The sequence below is a fragment of the Thermobia domestica genome, chromosome 17 (genome assembly GCF_964235325.1).
Source record: "Thermobia domestica chromosome 17, izTheDome1.hap1.1, whole genome shotgun sequence".
Classification (NCBI taxonomy): domain Eukaryota; kingdom Metazoa; phylum Arthropoda; class Insecta; order Zygentoma; family Lepismatidae; genus Thermobia; species Thermobia domestica.
In genome coordinates this window covers 165,422,687-165,449,734 of record NC_137470.1, presented here as the reverse complement: position 1 = coordinate 165,449,734, position 27,048 = coordinate 165,422,687, and the positions used below count along the sequence as shown (strand labels likewise).

Genomic DNA, 27,048 nt, shown 5'->3' with positions numbered 1-27,048 from the left:
TTTATTAGTTGCCAAAGACGGCCAGACTGCTCAAAATGTTCACGCGATATGAGCAGAGAAGTGTTATTCGTTTTCTATAGTGCAAGGGACACACAGCCACAAATATTCACAAAAAAATTGAGCCGATGTATGAGACAAGTGTTTAGCAGTGCAAAGTGTGCAGGGCGATGCAAAGTGTTTGAAAATGGACGAGAAATAGTCCAACGCAACGAACGATTGGAGCGACCTCGTTTCCCGCTGACGCCGGACATTATTACGCGTGTTTTCGAAATGGTGAAGATGGGTTCACGTGTTCATCTGAAGGGCATTGCCGAGAGCTTGACATTTCTATGGTACTGTTTATAACATTATCCACAATTCGTTGGTACAAGATAAAGTATCATGATAATGGGTTCCTAAACCTCTTAATAATATCAACAAGAGCAAGCGAATGGTCATGTCACTGAACCATTTGCAGCGTTACGTCGATAAGAGAGAGTTTATTGGATCTCACTGTCACTGGCGACAGAACGTGGACATTGCATTACACTCCCAAGTCAAAATAGCACAACATAGTGTGGTAAAATCCAGGATCGCAAGGAACGAAAAAATTCCGAACATCATCCACAGGCAAACTGACGCTCACAGTGTTTTGGGATAGTCGAGGATCACTCTCCCAAATATAAACAGTCATTAGGGAAAAAAGGGTATTCGGGATGTTGACGATGTGGCTGTCTTGACAACGCAAAACCGCACTGACGAACATAGCAATCGCCGAACTTCCCTCTTGGAGAGTGGGAGGTTATGGAGCATCTCCCTTCCAGTCCAGAGGTTCATGAATGACGAAGACATGGAGAACATTGATCGTCACTGTTTTCAAGATAAGCCGGTCGCGAATCTACACAGCGAGCATCGATAAACTTGTAGCACGATGGGACAAGAACGTCAACAGATGTGGTGATTATGTTAAAAAAAAATAAGCAAACATGCCAGAATATTGCTTATATCTTGTTTTCCATTTTGTGGTTTGTAATGTGGCAATAAATCAGTAAACGCAGAGTCTTTCCGATTTTCCCTCGTATCATTACGTATTTTTATACTATAATAATTTATTTCAATGATACTAGTATATCTCACAATGACTAGGATTATGGTATACAGCATGATTCACGTTTAGTACATTGATTCTCAAAAATTGTATATATATATATATATATATATATATATATATATATATATATATATATATATATATATATTTAAATTGTAAGTACTCTATTTGGAGCTGGATGACAAGTTTAGAAACCGGTACTGGGAACCTAAGAAATGTTAACAACAGATTCTGACGAGCCAGCTGAATGACACCACTAGATATAATCGCAGGAATGTTCAGTATAACTATTTTCAATCACGCCTACCTTTAAAAAAAGTGCCAATTTTAAACTCTGACTTTTCTTGAAATGTTATCTATACACGTGAACCATTATGGTTTTTACATATTTATCTGCCTGGTAAATTCTCAAAACTTATAAACACACGAGTAATTGAGCTCTCCTTGCTGGTCTAATGCATAGCGCGTACGCTATTGGTTCCGTGTTCGATTTTCAGTGAGAGAGCATTGCACTTTGAATGAATTAGGGTGGTTCCGTTTCCACCTCAAACAGACGGTCCACGCCTTATATCTAGCTTTGGTGCTGAAAAAGGGAGCTAAAGTCCAACATACAACAACAATACGGAGTAACTGATATTCTTTTCGTGAATTGGAACTCCAATTTCAACATGTCGTGGCTACGTCCTACACGCTGAGGAAGGCTGATAAACGTTAAATCAATTGGAAATATCAGAAATAGCACAAATTCAGTTTTGATGTCTGAAGAAAAAAATGTACTGGTCAAAAGGTACGAAATTAACTTACAGCCTTTCCATGTAGGGGTGTTCCAAATACCGTTTAGCCGGTTTCGGTTCGGTTCGGTTTAAGAACTGTTGGACCCTGTTTGAGGTCGGTTTCAGTTCAATATTCGAAACAGATGGAGATTAGAAACCGTCCACCAACAGATTATAAGGCTGTAATGTTATGTTTTTCGGTACAACTTTATTCAGATGTAAAATTGTTTCGATATTACTGAAACAATTGAGGGTTCATACTGTGTGGGTACTTACACTGATGCTTTGGATATTAGAATAAAACTCCTAATACCAGTTGGAAGACAACTTTACGGCATGCTAACAGCTCGTAAGTTACGAGTGAGATAAAGATTAAATTCAGCTCCATTTGAACACTACTGCCTTCGCTTTGACGGAGTTCGCTTATGTTTCGGTTAGCCGATAGTGAACGAAACCACGTTTCAGACCCTTTGGCTCGGTTTTCTGAACGGTACGGTTAACTGTTCCAAACTAGTTTAAGTGACAAATCGAAACCACGGTTTACGTTTTCAGGAACCGTTGACCTCTACTTCATGTATTAACACTATACGCTTCAAAAAAATCTTCGTTTTTCTGAAATCGCCAATTTTTCCACACTATAGGCCCTTTTTTAGAGTTTCACTCAAAAGAATAATAATGGTAGAACTGGTATAATAAGGATCGTGGGAAAAAACCTTGATAAGACACACGGACGCGATTCAATAAAAAAAAAAGTGCTTACTCCAAAACACTCAAACTAATTGTAAATGATTCAGCAAAAAGTTATTGCCTTCTTTATAACATATCTTAAGTTCATAGGAAAATCTTTCCTTGAAGAAAGCAAGCAGAACCGCTCACAATTCATAAATTCAGGTGCTTCTGGCCTAAGTACTTTGTAATGAATGTTGAGTAAGCATCCAATTAAATCAACTAGCTTTTACATGGACACTACGTTTTCTACAACAAAATTATATGGATTATTATTCTGGTTTAAAAGAAAATCGCCAACTAAGTAATGACCGTGCTTTACGTGCACGCGGTCCCAGGTCACTTCTCACAAACAACGCAAATACTGGTTGTGTTCGTTGTAATAGCGTAATTAATAAACCAAACTAGTGATGTCGCCAAATCCTCTTTTTTACCAACGTGATCTCTTGTATTTTTTTTCTTTCTTCAAACGAACGTGTGAAGGGAAAATATACTGGTGAAATCTGGTATATATGCATTAAAAAAAAAAAAAAAAAAGTGTAAAATTATGCAGAGTTGTGAATATCTTAACGGCAAAGCAAAGTTGGTGGGAAAAGGGTACAGATTAAGAATATGACAGCCAAGACTCGGATTGATTATTCAGATCTGTAAATAATGCACTAAGGTCGAATTGAACTGATCAATATGACCGTTATTATCATGTAACCCACTGTAAGGTGAAGAAACTGTACACAATACAAACTTTGTGACGTGTAAAGCGTCAAAATATAGGGGAAAAAAAAATCTTTCAGAACGATACTTGTTACATTGGTGCATTTATGTTCCTTATATCCACCCTAGCACAGACGTATAATATGGGAGCACAATGATAAAAGCTACAAATTAAAGGCTTTCAGTAAAAGAGAAGTTTTCTCTTCTCGCAATGACGTTTATCTAATTTACAACTTCACACTCATAAAACAAACATTATACTACTTCTGGAAAAAAGCCATTCAGGATCATATATCTATATCTATCTATCTATCTATATATATATATATATATATATATATATATATATATATATAGATAGATAGATAGATATAGATATATGTGTCGTTGGACGTTCGAAAACGATTTATTAAGACTCTGGTATGGAGTGTGGCGATTTACGGATCACAGACATGGACACATTGAGAAAAGCCGAAACATCCAAGCTGAAAGTATTTTGAAATGTGGTGTTGAAGCAGAATATTGCGCATATCATGTATCGAAAGGAAAAAGAATGAAGACGTACTAAAGGAAGCTAATGAAGGACGATAGATCATAAAGATAATAGGAAAAAAAAAAGAACAGCATGCTTGGCCATCTTATTCGGCACTCCGATTCTAATGTTATCATCCTGTTGATTGAGAAAAGGGTGGAAGGAAAATCAGAAAGAGATAGAATACCAAAGATAGAATATCTAGATGGAGTGACGAAGAAGAGACCTTTATCATACAGCTCTCCCAAGGGAGAGAAAAGTTTTAAAATTTCCATGTTGCCCACCAACCTATGGTCGAGGAGAGAAAGAAGAATGTATACATGCATATAATAATATCTTTACATAACTGCATAACCGACTTCTCAAGTACACTAAATATTTAGCACGAGGGAATTTGTTTTGTGAAAAAGCATGAGCCACCAAATGAATACGAGTCATACATACGGTGAGGGCGCCGAAGGGACTGGGGGGCAGAGCGAGCGGACGCAAGCACGACGGAGAGGTTTTAACGTATATTAAAGTTACAAACTCACGACGATCCTAACACATACGCAAAACTTTCCACATTAAAAATTAGAGTAAGCACCGTTACATCACTCGTCATACTACTTCCTACGGCGCTTGTCATTTATTCACTGTTGAAGTCTTCATATCATAACCGTAAGATGAAGATCTACTTTATGGAAAGGTACATTGCTGGTGCAGATTAACAATTAACGTATTCGTCTTTCATATGTTGTCACTTGTTTTATTAATAACAACTTTTTCTTAGTTTTTCTACCTGCATTCGCTCTCATATGCACTTTCCAAGACATTTTTGAAGTCATAGTGTCTGTAAATAGCACTCTCTCAAAGCCCTTACAATGCGTGGTATTCTCCTACCTTCGATCGTTACAAACATCATAAGCTATTTTAAAGTCACCTTGACTGTGCAAAAATCTCCCGCCTGAGCGCCTTGCGTGCTCTAACCCTCAAAGTTATTCTCTTTAGTCATGAAATAAATCTTCTCAAGTGAGCATACCTGGAAAAAACAGATAGTCTACAAAAGAACAAGAGTTTTCACGTCATTAGGGGTAGATATGCGTAACGTAATATGTGTACACTAGTTACCTTCAGCACTAGAAACAAGCATTATACCGAAATCGTAAGGTATTACAAAGTTAGTGGTACTTTCCTGAAACACAACTTACACTAGCAGTAACTGGAATGTTGAATAGATCTCTGCAAGCTGTAATTTCTGGGTCTATATTGAAATCATAGCATAGAAATATAATTTTAGGGGTAAAAATCTGTTATTTCACATGTCTTTCTCGCTTATCCAGAGTCGACATTTTTCATGATTCAATTACATCTTGCTGAGGCCCAATCATCATCCTCGATTAACTTGTTTTCTTCTAAGTCCATAGTCCCACAGTCTATCCATCTTCAGTTTGGTTTTCCGTTCCTCTTTTGCCTTTGTCTTCTACTTCCATCTCCCCTCTCCCGCTCCCTCTTGCCAATATAATCACCATTTCGTCTCACAACATGATAATACCACCGTAATCTTCTCTCTCATATTTTCTTCAACATGTCAGTTACCAGCAATGCCTCTTATTCTATCGTTTCTGACACTATTCAACCGGGTAACACCACACATTTATCTGACAGATTTCATTTCGGTCACATCTAGTTTTTTTTCGTTTTATTTCTTGTGACTTCTTGATTCCCCAAGTTTCTGCTCCGTACAGAATTTCCGGTTTAGTACTCTCTTATTTTCACCCCTTATTTATTTATTCATCGCAATGAGTACTTGAGACCTCCACCAATTAATCCATTTCATCCTAATTTTGTGCTCTATTTCCATACCTAAGCTCCCAACCCTGTTCACAGTCGAACCTAGTAGTTTGAATGTATTTACTATACTTAGATCTTGTCCTATCTAAACAGTTTTTTCTTCGTTTCCTACGAAGGTCATATATTCTGTTCTCCCCTGTTGATTTAAAATCCTTTGTCTCATCCTTTTTTTTTTTTTTTTTTTTTTTTTTTTATCTAGTACCGTTCTTCTAACTCTTCTCTGCTGGTACTAGATAAGACGTCATCTGAAAACAGTATTGATATGGATATTCTATCAATATCTTCAGATAGGATATCCATAGCTAGGCTGAATAACTATGCGCCCAAGAAAAATCTTTGATGTAGCCCGACGCTGACAGGTATGCAGCATGTGAAGCCTACGTTGTTTTTGACCCTTGTCCTAATCTTCATACATATCTTGGGCGAGGTGGACATACTTCTCTGGCACTTTCTGCTTCTCATGCAGATCTAGATTTTTTCATTAACGTGGTACCTAAAAAAATATGTGGCATTACATATAGTGATAATCTTCAATCTGGACATTTTTTTGTTAGTGGAATATATAGGATCTTTCGACACATAATATTGCTAATGTGAACAGAGTTACTGTTATAGTATTTGCGTAAAATGTAGGCTAAACCTCTCATAATAGTATATTTTCACGTTTTACTGCCACTATATGTGTATACGGGACAGGACATTCGGGCGCTACCATTTGGGCGCGAGGTGCCAGGGACGTACGCAGGGGGTGGGTCCTGGGGGTCTGGATCTCCCCGAAATTTTGACTTTTGTGTAATTTTAGCCTAATTTTAGGGGCAATGCTCGGAATTTTAATATAAAACACTCTCATATTGAATTTGGACCCCCCGAAATAAATTCCTGCGTACGCTACTGCAAGGTACATACTAAAAATCACAATTTACGGCATATAAAGTAAGCTAGGCACTGAAAACTAAGCGCGAATCAAGACTTATACATTTTCTTCACTTCTATCTTTATCTCACCTCATTTACCTGTATATTTTCTATCTCTATCTTATTTATTCATCTAAATTAAATAGTTTAATGCGTTTGTAGCATTTGTTGCCTGACCTAGTCATGGATTGATTTTCGCTTGTTCACGATTCTTGTACTTCAACATGTTGATCTAATTTTTGTATTATATAAGAAAGCTAGGAAACGAAGGAATCAGACGAACTGCTAATAATTTTGTTAATGTTAATTAAAACATATTGATTTAATTTTTGTATTTTTTTTAAAAAAAGTTAATAATTACATACTTATGAATATTAAAATTTGTTTTCTTTTGTATTACGTTTGCCAAACTCTTCTCTTCCTTAAGTCCTAAAAAGAACTACCCATAAAAGATTTCCGCGCACTCGAGTTGAGGGAAAGATGTTAATACAAGGTGTCTAAGACATTGAGTTTAAGGTGTCTAAGACTGAAGTATGCCGTATTTCTGGTATCACTTTTTTTTTTTTTTTTTTGGCCCCATGGTAAGCATTTAATCTGCATTAAAGGAAGTGGCGAAAGGAAAAAAAGAACGATTTCAAAGTGAAAAATAATAGTTAAGTGTACATATATTGATCATTTAGCCACTAAAAATGTGTTTGACAATCACACTGATTGCATAACTACACTAGTAGGCGTGCTCTAAGTTCTTTAATGGAATAAGCTCACTATGTATGTAATGTAGTCAATCATACCTAGTCTGATCTACTTACCTTTGACTTGAAAAGTTACCAAATAAAAAGCAAACTTAACTTTGGTTGAAACTTAAATTTACAAAATTTAACTATTAAGTTTTTAGAATTTTGAAATTTCAGTATTTCTAGTATGTAAAACAAAATCCAGTATAATTCAAGGACTTCCACTACAGTAGACAAATTGCGATATCATGATTCGAACTTAGAATTCAGCGCCTAACATAACGACTTTTTAATTTAACTCGCGCCCAAACGTCACGTACCGTGAATATATATATATATATATATATATATATATATATATATATATATATATATACAAAAGGGGCGATCAACTGAAACCCGTTGAGTGGTCATAATTCATGAAGTAAATTTTATTTTGAGCGGAAACTTGTACACTATCTAGTGGCGTCTATTCTTAGCGCGCAGTAAAAATATTGTGCAGAAGAAGTCACCATGAGCGTTGAGATACTTGTCCCACAAATGCCGTCCATGTAAAATTTGGATCCACTGCGCGCACACTTTATGATACCCCAGATCTTGCACAATTTTCTGAGCAGTACCATAACCAGGGTTTGCCCAAGTGGGCCCAGCCCGAAAAAACCCACCTGGTTTTTTGAGCTTTTGTTAGTATTTTATTGGTACAACTAAGGTGATCACATTGAAAGTGATTTTTATCACATTTCAGACTTTCATTGAGCAAATTACATGATTCCACGTTAAGGTATACAACAACATTCAACGTAAGACCTTTATAAAGTTCTGAATGGATAAAAAGCTTAATTTAGCTTGAGATAATTATAGAACAAATTAATGTATGGATTATGCTTATAGCATATTTGAAATAAAATATGCAATTTTATATTTTAGAAAATACTTTCCGTGAATACTGTGCTCGCCGACTTGGCGACGCCGAGGGACGTTATCCCTCATACGTTTGATGGGTTTAAGCCCATGGGTGCCGGTACTACCAGTAAATATGTAGTGCATTAGTAAGACTATTAGCACGCCTGTAGCCAGCCAGATTTATTACAGGGGCAGAAATGAAGACTGAGGGGTAATGACAAAGACATCAAAGGACACAATAATCTGTATTTTATTTATTTTATTTGTATTTTAATTATCGAAATCGTACATTTTTGTACTTAATACAAGCTTTTTGCAAGGTACTTTGTTTAATATTAATAATCGTAAAACTGAAGTATTTATTTTTTAAACATTAGAATAAAATTATATTACAGCAATTTTAGATTATATCAATACAAAATAGAAGTATGTGTTTTATTCAACGTTTGCGCTCAATTTTCTACCTTCCAAAATAAGCGAGACAATACAGTTTATTTATATTCACAACTAACGTTGTGGACTATGACACTATTGTTTCAAGTGCACCTGGTATCCTTGGATGCTTGTCATGGTTGCAATAATAGGGTACGGTTTGAAATTCTTGAAATGGGTAAAGGCAATGGAAGATGTTTGGAGCATTTAGCAAGAAAGATAGAAATGAGTAGAATTCGCAAATTTGAATTTAATTTGGTAAATATAACTGCAAGAATTTCACTGGTTTTGAGTCAGTTTAAAAATTCTATTCAGCGTTATTTTTAGAGGGGGCAAAAAAAAAAAAATTTAGAGAGGGCTTTGCCCCCTTTAGTCCCTCCCCGGCTACGGGCCTGACTATTACTATTATTTTTATTACCTATGAAAAAATGAAATGAAATCTTTGAGTCTTACGTCCCATGGTTATGCCGGTTAGGCTAAAGGAGACGGTATGAATGAAATGGTGGAATGAAGAAAGTGGGAGGAAACGGGAGAACCCCGAGAAAGCCCACGCACAAGTGTTTGTCCACCACAAATTTCACTTGGCGGGGGCTGGGATCGAACCCGGGACCCCAAGTACCAGAGGTGAACGCTCTACCACTGAGCCACCGCGGCCCCAAGGCTCCGGGCTCGAGCCGAGCCGGTTGACATCACTATTCTCAACACACGTCGGTACCACCAGTACTTCAATGGGACTACAATTCTGTTCTTTCCTAAATGTCCAAGTTTCACTAACATAGAGCAATACACTCCAGACAAATGTCTTAATAAAATTCTTCCTGAGGCTTATGTCGATGTTCTTAGAACTAAATATGGTGAGTTTCATGTTCTTGGAAGTGAATATATCATTAACAACACTATAGTATAGTGTAAGCCGTCCTCTGGGAAAGAACAGAAGGGGTATTTTACTCCTCTAGACGAGTTCTTTACGAACAATTCTATCAGAAAAGACATGCTCATCAACTCAACACCTAAAATGGATTGTTGATGGAGTAAGTTACACTTGTGTCTTGCTGTTAACAAGAGACAGCTTTTTAAAATCAGTGGGGGTGTTCTAATTATCCCACAAGAGGAAGGGCCTCCCCAGAAGATTCTAAAAATTAACCCTCCCGAAAATGTAGTTTTAAGTAGTTTGGAACGAAAATTAAGGACTTTTTTTTTTTTTCAGTGGAAAATATTCTTGAGTGAGAGTATGGTAGTTTAACCAGGAAGATTTAATGGTTCTAACTCAGTATCTTAGTTCCCACACTCTCTTCTTAATGTTAACCTTTGAAATTACAGACTGAAAGGAAAGAAAGAGAATGAAGTGAATTTAATGTGTTTTTAAGTGCTTTTTCTTTCTTTTTTTTTGTATTATGATGATGTACAAAATGCAGTAAATTCACTTTTTCCTCTTCTTCTTCTTCTCTGCTTTTCTTATCTCTTCTATACGTGGGTCTTGAGCACTCTCATAAGAATTCCGATGGGTGTTCCAGCATCAAAGCACTCCCAGAGTTTGTTTTCTTGCCTGTTAACGACATACAAGTGTCCCCCCCCCCCTGAGGAGAGGATAAAGAACGTTAAGGATGTTAGTCTATGAACCAAGGGAAAAAAATCCTTCACAGTGATGTCCCGATCAAGACGACACGGAGTTAACGAACTGCATACGATTAAATAATACAAACGGGTGCATAAGATGGGTTAATATTTTATCATTAATGTCCACTTTATTTTCCATTTATGTTTCTAATCACTTGCAACATTTGTATTAATAATAGGGGGAAACAACAGTTTTTTTTTTTTTGACACCAAATGCTCTCTAGGTGCGAATACAATAACACACAAAGAGTGACAAAATGAAATACTGGATTGAGACTCGAGCCCAGGATCTTCTGCATACTGTACCGATGCATTAACCATTACGCTACGCAATCTGCTTCCCAGAACAGCACATACTCTCTCACTCCTGAAATCGTGTTTTTAGATCACGTGGCTTGTACCACAGCCTATCTGCTGTGCTTGAACAATCCAGTGTCCATTTATTGATAACACAGTTGACGGTTTTAATTTTATGTACATTAATGAGAGAAGAAAAACAAACCTTTTGTTTGCTCCTTTCAATGAAATTACAACCGAAAAAAAAAAAAAAACACGAAAGGGACGTCCAAATTCTACTAGGAAAAAAAAAACTTACGATGAAAATATCGAGAAATTCTACCGAATTTACGGTTCGTGATATATGTGCGGTATATTTTGGAAGCCTGTTTTATTTTGTGTACAATGGCAAACCACAAATCAAACGTTCTTATATATTTCACTAACTTTCAATACATTTATGGTTCGACTCTAATTCAGCGTTCCTTACAGCAGCAAAGCTATATGAAACGAGGATCTACAACTTAACGTGGAATTCGAACCACATGAGCTCCCGTCAAGAATCGAATACGGGTCTCCCAGAGCAATGGCATAGTTCGAAAAAAAAAAATCGTAACTGTTACCCGTGTTTCAGAAAAATGAGAAAGGCCTCAAGCAAGAGCAAGTATTGGTTTTTGAGGTGAGCTGTACCCTGGATCCGTCTAGCTGCCCCATGCAGACTACCGAAAACTCATTTTCTTCAAAATTCGCGAAAAGTCATCAAATTTTGCACTTGGCAGAAAAGTTTGCTATAACTAAGGTAAAGTAGAAGCAGTACCTTTCTATGTATGTCTACAATTTCCTAGAATATGTATGTTTCAAAACAACACCGACAACGTTTGCGAGATGACTCCTGACACCAAGATAGGACACAAAAGTATAGACCAACCTGGATGCAGAAACCCGTCGTTTCGGACTTATAAGCTGCCGAAAACATGGAAAAGCTCCAATACTGTGGGACCTACAGTAGCCGGGTCAAGACTTCACAAAGGAACTAATATGTATGCTATCCAAAAATACATGTTTCAGAATCCTAAGGTATTCACGCAAGTTTTTATATCGGAAGTTTGGCTACGGGCATATAATATGAAGTACTCACCAACTACCTCTATAAAACTTGTTGCGGAAGTACCACAGGATTCTGAAACATGGACATTTGGATAGGGCATATACTAGCTCCTAAGTGAAGACTTGACGTGACTACTGTCGGCTGCATAGTTTTGCAGCTATGGACCATTAAATATAAATTATTCATGCTTGTTCTTTAAACATAGCCAGCTATGGACCATTCTTAAACTGGCTTGTTCTTTAAAAAATATGCGATCCATACTGTGCTCCATATTCAAAATACAGCATGAAAACGCAATGACATTTACATTTTAATAAATCACATAATAATATATGTCAATAATTACATAAACATTACCGTTCAGCAATCACTGTGCAACCAAAAACGTCACGCGATGCTGAAGTTATCTTATACAGAAATATAGTATTACAAATTGATCACGTTTCGAAGACCAGCATGCAATAACATACATGGAAAGAATGAAACTTTGATAGACCTCCCTCTAAGTTTTACGTCCTACGGTTATGCCGGCGAGGCTAAGGAGACGGTAATGATGAGAAATGAATGAAATGGTGGAATGAAGAAAGTGGGAGGAAATGGGAAAACTCCGAGAAAACCCACACACGCAATGGTTATGCGGATAGCGTACAGGCCATTTGCGGAAGACAAGGGTTCGATCTTTCGGCGGGAGCTCATGCGGTTCCACGCTAAGCCCTAGGTCTTGTAGAGCCTCGTGCTGAAAGGGACGCTAAACTCAGACTTAAAAAAAAAAAAGAAAAAAGAAAAAGAAAAAAAACTAAAAATAATCAATAAATCTCACTGCGAATTGAAACGGGAGCAGGAATCGAAAGTGACAGTTCCCTTTATTTTTAAATTTATGAGTACATTAAGCGCCTTTGAAAGCATAAATGGTACTGCCCTACTCGCCGGTCCAGTGGCTAGCACGCTCGCCACGAAGTGCTAGATTCGATTTCCGGGGAGAGAACACTGAAATTTGAACGCATTACGGTGTTTCGGGACTCGAGCTCGGTATCTCCAGCACATCTTGCCGATGCGTTAAGCACTATGCCACTCAGTCCGCTTCTCAGAACAGCCAAACACATCTCACCCCTGTAGTAGGTGCTCTCCAATCATACAACATAGCTTTTGCCACAGCCTAGCTGCTGTACTTAAACAATCCACTGTCCATATATTGAGAACACACGAAATCCTCTGTAGATGGGAACTCAATAACATACAGCTAGACTGTGGTACAAGACATATGATATGAGTGGAGGGCACCCCGTACAGGACTGAGAGGGTATTTGGCTGTTCTGGGAAGTGGACTAGGTGATGTAGTAGTTAACGCATCGGCAAAGTATGCCGGAGTTCAGAGTTTTTGTCCCGGCTCGGCCAATCACTCTTTCCCTGCAAAATGATTGTTTCTTTAATTATATTCAACAGTTATTTTTATTAGCTTATCTCTCATTTGAAAGTATCAGTTTCTTGCGACAGGAAGCGTGGTTGTATATATACAGAGCCGGTTACGTTTACAGTTTTGTGATTACGGCAGGTTAATATAGTGGTTCTGTAGTCTTTTGCCAAAAAGAATAGACCGGTTTACTGAGCACGTGCCTTAGGGAATTGTTGATTATGTACTGTCATGATCTTCTGTTTGATTTTGCAAAGTAATGTAGGCCTAAACTTCGGTATTCTGATAAGTAATACTCCGAATTTTATAAAATAATATTGTCGGGGGTTTAGGAAGGATTGACACTTTAAATGCACCACAGTATGTTAGATGTTATTACATAAAATATTTTTGGGAAATTAGAGGGATTTGCCCCCTTAAATGTGCAGTTTCTATTTATATCTTAAACAGCGTGGGTATTCAGGAGTTGGTTCTATTTTCAATATGGCGGTGTGTTATCATCCATTCACTACTCCGAGTACTGTAATTTGTTTACGTGATTTATCACGTAATAAAATCGCTTATAATTGGACCAGTGAATCGTGGATGCCACAAATTATAATTGTTCTCTGTTTTTTATATTCGGGTAACCATAATATCGAAAATCACTCCTATCCCTCCTTCCTACACCTTCCACAACAAATAAATACCACGTAAATATAACACCAGTTTTAGAAAATAAATGCAATATTTACTATATTAATTCCTTTTCAAGCAACCTTAAGGCTAAAAAAAAATAACCGTAATAAGAATTTACATACTTGATTAGCTTATACTATGATTATATTAATAAATGGAAAAAGCAACCGATTCTTAACACGCATTTTTCGCTATAGATGCGAACTCAATGATACAAAAAGTGTAAAAAAAAGCACGACCGGACCGCGTCTCACACTTGAGATCTTAATAATGTTTAACGAACTTGTCTATGTAGTTAGAAAACACAAACGTTAACTGTAAACGTCAAAACAGTGTTGTTCGGAGAGTTAAAGGGGAAACGAGTTGTTGTTACAGAAGATTAATTAATGTGTGAATAATCTGTGAAGGGAACAGAATGCAAATAGAGTGTGTGTATCAATGTTCAGAAAAAAGCTGGCCTTCCAAAAGCAGAATTTATACAAGTATGATTCACTGTTATGCAATTGTAATGCAAAAGCAGTTTGTACAGCACATAAGCATACGGTTGTGCATATATTTTTTTTAATGAATTATCGCGTTTATGGCACATTAAGGGGTATGTTTAGTACAAGGGGTCCAGAAGCACGTAAAAAACACAAAACTTACAGGAGAAAAGAGTGATGCAAGTACTTAGACGTAACATAACGTAACCAAATCTAACCTACCCTAACAAACTAACCTAAGCTAACCTAAACTAACGTAATATTAGTAGAAATAAGCGAAATTCAATCATTTTTTGGAAAATTATGCGGGACTCCTACACTAATATAACAGAAACTAAACTAACCTAACGTAACCTAAACTAGCCTACCCTAACTTAAACTAATCAACCCTACCCTAAACTAACCGAATGTGAACAGAAATTACCAAAATTGTAACATTTTTTAGAGAAAAGAGCTGGACCCCTTCTGCTGAACATAGGCCCATTATATATCTAAAACCAGTTGGTGGGCAGCTGGCAACGAAAAAGTGTTTAGAAGTTAGAAAAATGGTCAATGTTCCGTTAAGGGGGTCCAGTGTCTTTGACACCACTTCTTTGTATTGATTTTTGTTTGATTACATAATATAACGTTATATTAAGTTAGGTTAGGTTAGCTTAAGGAGGTCCAGTGTAGTTTTGGACCCCCTTAACGGAACATGGACCAAAAAAATTATCAACGAAAGCAACAGAATTCTTGAGCGATTATTTCTAGTGGTAACCACGAACCTTACCTGCTCGAGGTGTAATTGGAAAGCGCGAAAAAAAAAAAACAATGTTGAAGGCGTCAATATGAAGAAATGTAAATTTCACGGTTATAAAAATTCATTTTCGTATTCTTAATCTATACAATATACTAACCGAGAACAGTATTTAACATTCCTGACGTACTATTTCACCGGTTAGACATAGCATTGTTTCCCCCGTGCACTACTACTTTCATGACAGTTCACACGTTAACTAAAATAATGTAAAGCTCGTACGGTCTTTTTGTTGCCGTAAATATGAAATTCCATCTAACGCACTTCACACATTATGTTCTAAATGCTGTACAAGGCTCTATCTCAGCAAAGCATATATGAATTCAAAACTATAGTTAGTATTTATACCTTGCACCTAAAAAAGTCTGGTTAATTTTATGAACTCTTTGGTATGCACTGAATACGGATTTGGTTCTTGTGTATTCTTAGTGTTGATGAACAACGGTATGAAACAAACATTCATCTGTAATATAAGACTTGCCAAGGCCTTTTCTGTTAATTTTGTATTACATCACTTACCCTTAATGACTAAAGCACACTCTAATCAGGACTGCATACTAATATGATATTTTGTTATTTAATAAGAAAATCTCCAGACACACTTCTGTCATTGAAAAATTGCAAACACTTTTATACTATCAACTCCTAAAAACAAGATTCCTGTAAAACAGTTTGAGGATGAGGCTGACTGTGTGACGTCAAGAGTAATCAAATGCAAAATTTATTGGAGGCTTATTAAGTATGAGTTTGCGTCACCGCAACGAAAAGTACTCGACTTAGTCCAAGACTAGTTTTAGACGAAAGCATTTATCGTAGCATTTCTCGAAGCAAAAATCGTATCATCGATATCCTACCGTGTATAGTTGGTAATAAGATAAGGGGCACAGGGCCTTATGCAGAGTCGTTCTGAAGCGTGATTAGTGCCGTACTAAAACGTTACACTAACATATGTTTCCTGCAATAGTCAGACCGTTAGTGAGACCCTAATCATACATCAAAACTACACTGCATAAACCGGACTATAATTATAATAAATTAATGTGTTAATGCGTTGCGTTGTGAATCCTCAACTTTTGAGAAGCCAATTATAGAAAGACCCCTGATGCCCTATTCTATAAAAGTTTGACCAACGTTATCACTTCCTTAAGTCTTCACAAAATCTTCGGGACAAGAAGCAACGCACATAATTCAAGAAGCAATTATACCTGCTATGCCGCCTATTGCAAAATAAAACATATTTCTGGTTGCGGTAATGCAAACCGTTAGAAAATGTGCCCTAATTTTGTTTGCGGCGCTACGTGCTATGTTTAGGCAACAAACTTATTCCGTAGTAGTCTTCGCAAGAAGTTTGTTAGTGTAACGCAACGTAACGCAAAATTTGCAAAATTCAATTACAACAGCTGTGCAAATGAAACGGATACTTTGTGTTGCGTTGACGCAAACTGTTACAGAATGAGGATCTGATAAGTACAAGGGGCGCCATTCCGTATCAGCTATCACAAAATTAGATGATCGCAATGTGATGCAAATGATGTAATAAGCAATTATAACTAACTAACAGTGGCAAATCCAGCCCGTGGACGTGGGCCTAGCCTCCATATCACTTGTAAGCTTGGAATACTGATTTCTTACATTGTGAAAAAACCTCCCCGGGATCTATGAAATCCTTTATTCATTTTAATCGTAAAAATTACCATTTTAATGACAGATTATTCTTAAGCTGTACCCAGGGATGTAATGGAGCGTATCCGGGGGTATACGGCGTATACCCACCTAAAATTTTTATAATCCAACGTATACTCACCTTAAATTTACGAAAGAATAAGCCTATATTGATTTGCGTATACGCCTAGGAGTCTTGCGTATACGCTGTACTTTTGGAAACAATGGAGCGTATATCTACCAAAAATTCTAGCACTACACCACTGACTGTACCTCAGTTTGAAGTTAATAAGTGGCGTTCGTTATCGTACTGCATACATTTTTTAATTTACGAAAAAATATTTTCAAATTTTTCGAATACTACACATGAGGGTTTAGAGCCATCCTTGTCAATTATGTTCAGCTCTGTAAGATCAATCGATTTCTATATCTCATCTTTGGACTCCTTTTTTTTTCCCTAAATATAAATATTGCTCAATCAGTGAAAAGTATTAAACTTCAAAATTAATTTATCAACTTAACTATACTAAAGATTATTTACATAAATAGTGGAAACAAATTTATGCAAAATCAATTTTAATAACCTTATTTCTGTTGTCATGTTAGTCTTAAAATAATTTCTTATTAAGAACTTTAATGCATTCACATTTCAATCAACGTTAAATTTTCCCTTCTTTTCCCAATAGAGAAAGACCGTGGTTGATCACCTCTGATTACGTCATAGGGGTAATGAACCAATTAGCGGTAGAGAGCAAATAAATTCACAATCACTGTGGAAATTAAATAGGGAAGGTAATTGCTAAAATAGATGTAAATAATATTAAGATATCATGGGAATTAGAAATAAGTTTCTTGTAAATTTGTTGTAAAATCAAAAGAGATTAAACACAGGTTATCTGGAATACAAAATTTATGTTTAATATTGGATAAATTCATCAAAATACGAAAATGATATTGGGGAATAAATACAGGGAGAATGGGGGAATAGAGTTTTATTCATGCAAAACTATTTTTTATAGCCGTATTTCTGTTGTGAATGTAGTTTTAAAATAATTCCTATTAAATATAAAGAGTTGTTACACACATATGTATGGAAAGAGGTTGTTTTCAGAAACAATTATTGTTTCTGAATGTCAGTCAAATGTGAGAACAACAGCCACCTTATTGGAATATTGTAGATGTTCATTTATTTTGTAATGAGAACAAATTAAGTGAATTTAGAACATGTTCATGTGGTATTAATAAAATGTAGTTATTCTACAATGTGAAGGTAATATATTTATTATAAATTTGACGCTTGCTTGTCCACAAGAACTCGTTTAGGTGCTGTGACAAATGCATTTAACATCGTAAGATGCCGGTATATTCGTAACAAAAATTGTCGAATGGTACAACTCTTCCCAAAGAAAATTGGCACTGCGATATTTTATATTTTTCACATGTTTTATTAAAAATATTGCAATAGAACTTATATTACAGCAGTGGTCGAATAGGGTTGGTGTGGCTTACCGGTAATAAAAATGAAAATAGCGCTACGTGATTTGAATAACGCGTGCTGGTATAGTTCTGGCACACCACATTTTGGAAAATATACAGGTAAAATTCAAACCTCTGCATATTTACATAGGCCATATTTATAAGGAACATATTTCTGCAGGGGACATAATTATATATATAAGGTTTACAAGTGAATAGTGCAAAATCTTTCCAAGTGCTTTATGACGAATAACTGAGTGGATATGAAAGATCACAGTAGGGATAAGTAGGATAGGGTCGGGTTAGTTTAGGCAAGTTTGGACACATTTTGTTAAAATTAATGAAGTGTAATTTCTCACCTCTGTGTAGGGATACCAACTGGAGACCTTTGTACACCTGTAGCCATGCTCACAATACAAATGCAAATTACTTTCCCATTTCATGTTTAGAACTTAACACATAAAATCAATGTTAGAACCCATTTGTATTCACTACCCTCGCTTACGTGTATATCCATTGTCGCTGTCCCACGCTCGCGCGGGACTCCTGTCTTTGCCCAGCCCTGATTCGGTTAAATAGCATTCGTGCTTTTTAGTGACCACCTAGCACACATGTATTTTTTTCACTTTAGATTTTATGCCATACATGCGAACGACGTATTTATACGTATATCATAAAAGAATTGTATTTTTTCAACAATTACTTGTGTCGCTCTTGAATTTTATCTATGCTAAATAAAGTAATGCGATGTCGCCCAGTCTAAATATTTTGGAAAACAATAAGGAGGAAATTACAGAATTATAACTTTTCAACAATTATTTCGAGTGGTGTGCCGAAACTTGACTTGCAGGGAATGAATTACGTGTTAATGAACAGTACTGACGAAGAGCTAATGTTATTTTTAGAATACAGTTTTAGCATACCGGTAGTAATTCATGGTCTTTGTGCTGTATAGTAGAGTATGCTCTTTGTGCCATATTAATACTACGATAATGTAAGGTAGTCTAGTTTAGGTTAATTTAGCTTCAGTTAGGTTCCATATTTCTGGATATTCTCTGTGAACCTTAACTATAATTTATTTCTATTTCGATCACTGAATATTATTAGTTAAACTTCCACAATGGCCCCGGATTAAAACCACAAGAACCTGTTTTTAATGTTGTATTACTATTTGTTTGTTATTTTAATATACCGTACCTTATAAAACTACTCGTATTTCATTTCCATCGTTAACTATTAATTACAAATACTTTTTTAAATATTATTTTCATGTTTTCTTTTCTCTCCACTAGATATATATTCATCTGTTTTATTATCACTGCGCAAAATTAGTTCCTTCCAACTGTTAAGCATTGCAGATTAGACACTATTCAAAAATAACGAAGACAATGAATCCTTTTCCTGTTTCCAATCGGCACTATTACAAAACCCTACTAGTGTTATATAAATAAACTTTTTGAGGGGTGTTGTGGGAGGAGCCTCCTGTCACATACGTGTTCCTGGTACATCAAAAATTCCAAAACGCATACTAAAATACTTTTACCATGTACAAGATTGCCACACTTCTATTCAGGAAATATGAACTTAGCATAAAATGCACTCATACTACCTTAGGAAGTGTTTCTTAGGAGTGAAGTTGGATTAATACGTTCAGAGTGTCTTAAGGAGGGCTAAGTATAACTACAGCGTGTATACATATAGCATAAAAACTGTAGTGTGTAAAAAATAACATTTAATATAGTGAATTAACTTTTAAAATACAAACTGACTTGTGCTAGGTGTCCGTTGAAACACAAATGCTATCTACCGACTCAGGGCAGAAGCGCAAGAAAAAGGGGGGGAAGAGCGAGCTGCAGCGAGAGTGTGCGTCCGGGGGAAGCAGGTGCGTCTGCGACGGTGGGTATACACATAAACGAGGGTAGTGGAGAAACGCTTTATATGTCACGGAAATACCAACCCTCGTATGGCACAGATTTGCGATTTTCCTAAGATCACTTTGTACACTGCCTTCTTATAGCACTTCACTTCATGTCTTCGTTATAAAGTATTATGTGGTAAAGAGCACTTTTCATTTCGTATTTCCATTTTATTATCATGTAAGAGGTAGGATCGCGATATATGTTTTCATTACTTGTAAAATCGTCTTGTGAAACGAGTAACATGTTTTTTTCCGTAAATTTACAAATATATGTCTCCATAAAAGTGGATAGCACCCAAGATTTTGCCCCGTTTTAACTTACCACAGTCTTTCACCGGCGTAAATCTGTCTCCAACATTGGGGGGGGGGGGGGGACGAGTAAGAGCGTTCCCATTATTTTTTAAAAGCGATTTTCAAAATATTTGTGAAGTTGGCACCAGTATACTTAGTTCGGAAGCATCTTCCGTTTCGTTAGATTCCACTCTACATTCCTATTTTCCCTGCACTACTAAAGGATACATGTCCTACGTTAGTTAATAAGACAGTGGGCTCTTTATGCTCTATTGCTTGTTTACCTAATATCTCATCAATACGTGAACTCATATAGTCCAGAATTTAAATTCGTTTTTTTTTTTCCTAATTAATCACCATACACTAATGACCTTTATTACCTTTTTGTTACTTTTATGCTAACATCTCATTGGATTGTGTTCATTTCTTCGTAAATTTTATATTTCGGGATCGCCATGTACGGCAGTTAACCGTATGAGTTAGTGCTGCAACATTCATTGTAGGTAAGATAATGAATATCCGTAGTTTAGTTGCTATATCAAATTTCTTTCCAAGATTACCCTACCTTTTGGGCCCCGGTTGCTCGGTGGTAGAGCATTCACCTCTGGTGCATGGGGTCCTTGGTCCGATCCCAGCTCGCGCCAGTTGAGTTTTGTGGTGGACAAACACCGTGTGTCTGGGTTTTCTCGGGGTTCTCCCTTTCCCCCACTTTCTTCAATCCACCATTTCGTTCATTTCTCATCATTACCGTCTCCTTTAGCCTAGTCGACATATACGTGGGAAATAAAACTTAAAGATTTCATTTTTACCGTACCTTTTAAGCTAGAAGCAGCTTAACCTCATATGTACTTTCAATTCTTTGATTATCTAATGGAAATACGTAATAGATTTTCATGTTCTTTTACAGTTTTTGACTATTGTTACAAAAGGGTTCTACCGGTGTATCATGTTAAATTATCACTTTTTACCAACAAATTAAAAGCTAGTAGAGGTGTGTTATTGTAAGGTTGGGTAAAGTAGAGCAGGGTTGTTTAGGTGTTTCTCTTTGTGGAATCTTACTGTAACACATAACTCCAGATTTTTGTTCAGATAATTAAAAGAAACAGTTACTGTACGAGTTGAATGGAAACGAAGCGAGTAAATAATCTGGAAAGAAGACATTTAGGCTATGTCCATTAATTTTATCAGCAAATTCTGGGAATCATTCCCTCTTTTCTCGTACTCCTGTTTTGGGGTCGCAGTGGCTCAGTGGTAGAGCGTTCACCTCTGTTGCATGGGGTCCTTGGTTCGATCCCAGTTCGCGCCAAGTGAGCTTTCTGGTGGACAAACACCGTGTGCATGGGTTTTCTCGGTGTTCTCCCGTTTCCTTCCACTTTCTTCATTCCACCATTTTATTCATTTCTGATCTTCACCATCTCCTTTAGCCTGGCCGGTATAAACGTGGAACGTAAACCTTAAAGATTTCATTTTTTTCATACACCTGTTTTGAGATTGTTGTTTTGGGAGCGAATACAAGATATGCAAGCTTTATTCTTTAGAAGAAATCTAATGATACACTTGAAAATAAAACAGAATATATTCTCCTCCCGCCATGTATTTATTTAACAATATCTTTGGAAAGATTTGGCCCATTTGAAAACAGTTTTCTTCAACATAGATTTGGCACAACCCTATATGTCTTATTGGAATCTGTTCTCAAAGTGTCTGAATTCATCTCGGGTTTTTGATTCAGATTTGAAGGCTGGTTGTAGTAACGTAGATAGTGAGGCTGATTCGGCAGAAATCCTTTAATACAGTGCTATCAAAAATAGATTCTAGTTACATACAGGGGAGCACCCACGATCGGGTACCCAAAACATAAGTTGTATCTCTCTGTACCTTACTATGATTGACTTGTCCTGCGTTCGATTCCTTATGGCAGAGCATTGAATATATTACAATATTTCAGATTCCGCTCCAAAATGTAGTTCTACGTCTCATATAGCCTCACTTTAAAAACTTCGTTTTGGCTATTCAGATTTATAATACAAATAACAAAATATTCTAATACTGTCAGGGAAGGTACTCTCTGCATTTATTCTAAGTTTCAGTGACTTCAAACACCGCCTTTATCTGGGTCTTCAATGGCCTAACCGCTGCTTTTACTCACTTAGACTTCGACATTTTCTAACAGGTTGCGAAAAAAATTTCTTCGTGCCATCATACCTGGTCTACTATGTTGCATATTCAATATTTGCCAATGTAATAAGAGTTTTTAAGGCATTGAAAAGCCATTTTTTTTTTCAAAAAGTTTTGAATTTGTAAGTATTATATAGTGTCACTAAGATTAATATTCTGTAAAAAAAAAAAAAAAAAAAATCATGCTCAGGTTTACTTCAGTGAAGCTCAAAGCCGTCCCAAGGAAAACGTTGTAAAAAGGTATAGCCTAGTCATATCTTTTAGAGAGAAAATTTAATTTCGGAAATAGAGTTTTAATTTTAAAGATTAATTCTCGTGTTAGAATGTTTATCGTCTAAACTCTTCCAAAATTACGTTTTGGGATTATGATTTTTTATGTACTGCACGGACTCACACGGCTCATGTCCATCTTTAGTATAATAATATAAAAAATGGATTCTGCTTACACGCAATATGTTCCATTTGTGATTCTTAATGTTATGTTTTTTTAATAATTTCCCGCATGAAACAAGTACCGTATTTCACAATCGTGTCTAAAAAGAATTTACTTCGCAGAATCTCTATCTTTAGCCTTACATAAGATATCAGCAGTTTAGTTATATACTTCAGTCTTCATCACTTAAAACATTTTTGCTTTTGTTAAGCTCTTTCTCATTACCGTGTTCATCATTAGAGAACATTAAAGATGAAAATCAATGCTCAATTTAAAAAAAAAAAAAAAAAAAAACGAGATGCTGCTCAATCGAATTGTTAGCGCACGCTACTTCGGTTTGCATGCTTTCTGATTCTATTTCTGATGAGAGAACTAAATATTCGGGGTTAATCAAGCATCATGAGGTGATTAGGGAGCTACGTAAATTAAGCGTCCTTTTTTTTCTGTAGTTGGTGGAATTTTTTGGGAAATTGTCTAGGTATATGTATCTAAAATTAATATTGCGTCGTTTTCTTAGTGGTAGTAAGGAAAAAATATTGAAATTCAGAATGCAGAATGACTTAAAATCTGAGAAAAACTGCAACTCAGGTTTGTGATTATAAGTGGGGTGGTGGCAGAATTTATTTTTATTCAAGTACCATTGATGCAAGTTGAAGAACAGTCTACATTCGTACACACTGGCGTAATAATATTTCTATATTCAAGTCATCTCACGTTTTACTTGTTTCAGGTTTAGATATAGTCAAGTTTTTTTTAGAAATACGAGGGCTGTCCACAAAGTAACGGAATAACGGAAGTAACGGAACAAATAAAAAAATGTATTACATACATTTGAAAGATACATTCTTAATCTATTTTTCCACATAATTGCCATGGAAATTAAGGCACTTATCATACTGTGGCACAAGTTTTACAATATCGTTGCCTACGATTTCAACCACTGGCTCACACCGACATGCAGTTCGGCGTCAGTATCAAAGCGTTGTGTAGCGAGCCATGTCTTCATCACTGGAAAGAGGTTGTAGTCGCTCGGCGCCAAATCTGGGCTGTATGGTGGGTGATCGAACACCTCCCATCCAAGATCTCTCGGGTACGCTTGGCTGTGTGTGGACATGCGTTTTCGTGAAAAAGCAACACCTTCGCTCATTATTTCATGTGTGTACACTTCACACAGTTGGCGATGGATTTCAGTTGGCCTGTGGTTTTTTGCCAACAAAAACCTAATCATAGAACGCACCTCACAAGAAGCGGAATTTTCTATTGCAGCGCACATTGTAACACCTTACAGTAAGAGCGTCACAGTCTTCACAATAACACAGCTGGAAGCGGTACTGAATGTGGCAACGTTCTGACACCAAGATGGCGACTCTAGCCCCGCCCACTGCCGCGATAGGCCAAAACGCCTGGGACTTTCTGGACATCCCTCGTAGCTACTGTGTGATGATAAATTACAATAAATCTGAATTTAGTTTAGAACAATTTCATATGTATGTCTTGAAGTTTTTTTTTTTTTATTTATGTTGGTTTGTCATCGTCAGTTGCATAATATGCAAAAATATTGGACGAGATTTATTCTTCAAAAAATACACAGTATGTTCATTTATCTTAAGTTCTTTTACTCTATATTTATATACATTTTTATTGTTTCAGGTGCATAAAATTTCCGGGAGTTTCAATCATCTTTACGTTTCGAACAAAAGTATTCAAAATTTGAGTCAGGTGCCATCTTAGCAAATAACGGTTGTGTCGTCTGTACCATTATCACTAGTCGAATGGTATTTAGGTAAGATATTAAGATTATAAGTTTTCCTGTAATAGTGTAGAGAAAATATTCAATTAGAATTGCGTTGATATATAGTAGCGTACGCAAAAGGGGGTTCGAGGTTATAACCCTCCCTTGACCAAGATATTATACAACAAGAATTTTAGGAATAATCCAAAGAAAATGGATAAGAAGATTTCGATCTTGGCCAAGAATTTTAGGAATGATCCAAAAAAAAAAAATGCATCAAAAGATTGCGATCTTGGCCAATAATTAGTTTTGGATCAAAGGTCCACAAAATTTTGAACGGCCTCTAAATCGAGTTTTCGTACTTTTTACGGAATAAGCATATCATACTTTGGGTTTGGCTACACTATATGTAGTTCTTTAGATATAAGGCTTACAACAAAATTTTGGATTTAAATATATTGGATCTTTTGATCCAAAAATAAACTTTTATCATATCAAGATTTGTGTACAAACATCTAAAATTATATTAATTTCGAAGTTTTAAAGCCCCTTTTCCCTTGAGGACATTTTGCATACTCCATTGGATATATAATAATTGAATTTAAGACTGAATGTTATTTAATTATTTAGTCATGTTCAATCTGTAATTAACAAAAACACATGTTGAACAAGTGCAATTTAGAAAAGTATTGTATCATTTTTTTCGTATGAGAAACGAAATGGGAATATAGAGACATGGAATACATAAATACCGAATACAGTCCCATTTTGAATCCGTTGAATTTTTTTTTCCCTCTTGTAAAAATATTTAATTTTGTAAAGATGTGTGCGTATCTCAGACGATGTGCTAACACGGTCAGGAATTTTCATAATCATTTTACTTATCTGTGATTGTGATTTCTGAAAAAATCTTTTGTAAGGAAACATCTCTTGTGAACCTGGTCAGCAGAGATCTCTTTCCTACCCGAGTCCAAGTAGTACCAACTAATACGCTAAAAATACAACTTTAGTTGCGTGATAGGCCTATTCCAATATCTACATCTATTGCCACAATAGGGCCGCGCTGGCTCAGTGGTAGAGCGTTTACCTCTGGTGCATGGGGTCCTTTGTTCGATCCCAGATCGATCCAAGTGAGCTTTGTGATGGACAAACACCGTGTGCACGGGTTTTCTCGGGGTTCTCCCATTTCCTTGCACTTTATTCATTCCACTATTTCATTAATTTCTCATCATCACCTTTTCCTTTAGTCTAGCCGGCATAATCGTGGGACGTAAAACTTAAAGATTTCATTTCATTTTCATTGCCACAATTACATTAGAAACTATCGCTCACAGAAATGATTATATATCCGAAGCAAACCTCTTCTACAACATCAAATCACCGGTATTAACCTTTACAGCTGCACAAACTAGTAAACTTTGATGACACACACATGAATAAAGGTTTGTTGAGAAAATCACTAAGATCACTGACGTACATGTATGTGGAAATGCTTTCTGAAAGAGGAAAAATTCTCAACACACCGTGTATGATTCTCAGGGACGTCTCCTCTCAGGAAGATTCCACCGAGCCTGTTTAATTAATTATTTATTTATTATATATGCTTCAGTTCCGTCGATATTTCAATTAAAGACAAACAACCTATTTGCTGAGCAAAACAATATATTCACATTAAAAACTAGATACGTATGGCAGTTTCGCCAACTAACACTTTGGCTTCATCAGTCACTATCATATGTATTACGATTTTATACGATATTTCAGCATTCGACAAACAATTAACGAAAAGTTAACGAAACCAATTTGTTTCTTACCAATGATAACGATCACATGAAGGCTGCAACTGGGATGTGCCCCTTCGGAACAGTATTTTGGGGTATATTGAGCAGTAATCGGCAAGCATAATTTCCCTGAGCCCAGGGTTACCATATCAAATTTATCAAATGCCAAGACATTCTTTCAGTAAAAGGCTGATTTTTCGGTTAAAAGAGCAGACTTCTTTTATTTAGAAAACAGTTTTTTTTTTTTAACCTTTGTAATTTTGTTGACGATATTGAATCTGTCTCGTTTTAAATGGGAAAATCCCTCTTTCAGTCATTGTTCAGACTTTTTTCGGTTCTAAAACACCGTTGGCGCCGAATATCAGGTTAGTTTTAATACATTAAAGTCTTATATCAGATCGCCACTTTTATATGCTATTGATGTCACATTGATTTCTCTGTTCAGTTATCTCGTTTTGCAAATATGCAATAGATTCTATAGCTTTTGTTTAAACAAACAAGCTCTCTTTTCATAGTGAAACTGTTAACATGTACTTCCAATGCACGTATCCCTGGTGGACC

At 36.2% G+C, this 27,048-nt stretch overlaps 2 protein-coding genes across 13 annotated transcripts in view; one reads left to right on the top strand and one right to left on the bottom strand.

The window, feature by feature from the left end:
- Nucleotides 1–18,618, bottom strand: part of LOC145674469 (WD repeat-containing protein 70-like) — a 121,588-nt gene extending 102,970 nt beyond the window's left edge. The window contains exon 1 of one of the 2 annotated variants that reach the window (XM_081744580.1): nucleotides 18,514–18,618. The gene's annotated coding sequence lies outside the window, so the exon portion shown is untranslated. Of the gene's footprint in view, nucleotides 1–15,535; nucleotides 15,728–18,513 lie in introns of those variants that run through there. The other variant, XM_081744579.1, reaches the window with a different exon arrangement.
- LOC145674468 (uncharacterized) overlaps nucleotides 17,340–27,048 on the top strand; it is a 139,893-nt gene continuing 130,184 nt past the window's right edge. For 8 of the 11 annotated variants that reach the window (XM_081744576.1, XM_081744572.1, XM_081744571.1 and 5 more), the window contains exons 1-2: nucleotides 17,341–17,470; nucleotides 24,625–24,757. The gene's annotated coding sequence lies outside the window, so the exon portion shown is untranslated. Of the gene's footprint in view, nucleotides 17,471–17,814; nucleotides 17,949–18,086; nucleotides 18,275–24,624; nucleotides 24,758–27,048 lie in introns of those variants that run through there. The other 3 variants (XM_081744574.1, XM_081744569.1, XM_081744570.1) reach the window with 3 other exon arrangements.